Below are 534 nucleotides of genomic sequence, written 5' to 3'. Positions count from 1 at the left end.
TCCGTGAGGTATTTATTAGCAAATGTCTTTAAATTTTCTCCAGGCACAAGGTAGACAGCTTGTTCTGTCATTCAGGCGTGAGGGATATCAAAGGGAAGTAAGTCATAGTGCTTAAAGAATCAATCACCTATCTGTTGAAATCCCTAGGAAACACATCTGTGAAAATAGCTCTCTATTTTCTCAAATTGTTTTTATTAGGCATTGGCTTCAGATAACAACATCTTTGTGTTACATTACCCTTTAAATCAAATTCATTTCATGAAATAAAAAAATTTGGGGGGAAAAAGACCGTGAATAATGTGAATAAATAATTCAGCATATGGTATAAAGGAAGGAAAATAAATCATGAAAAAAAAAAAAGATAGTGGTAATGCTTACACACATGCAACAATAAATATTGCAATGGTGCTATTAATCTTACTGTATATATCAACAATAGATACATGGTAGGTTGTCATGCCTGAGTCCAACCCCCTTTTACTCAATAAAAAGGGAGAAGAAAATTCAAAGAAAAAAAAAAAAATCAACAACTTC

Source organism: Octopus bimaculoides, chromosome 4 (assembly GCF_046866305.1).
Source record: "Octopus bimaculoides isolate indiv1 chromosome 4, ASM4686630v1, whole genome shotgun sequence".
Classification (NCBI taxonomy): Eukaryota; Metazoa; Mollusca; class Cephalopoda; order Octopoda; family Octopodidae; genus Octopus; species Octopus bimaculoides.
The sequence above is the reverse complement of the archived record's forward strand: the minus strand, read 5'-3'. Positions refer to the sequence as shown.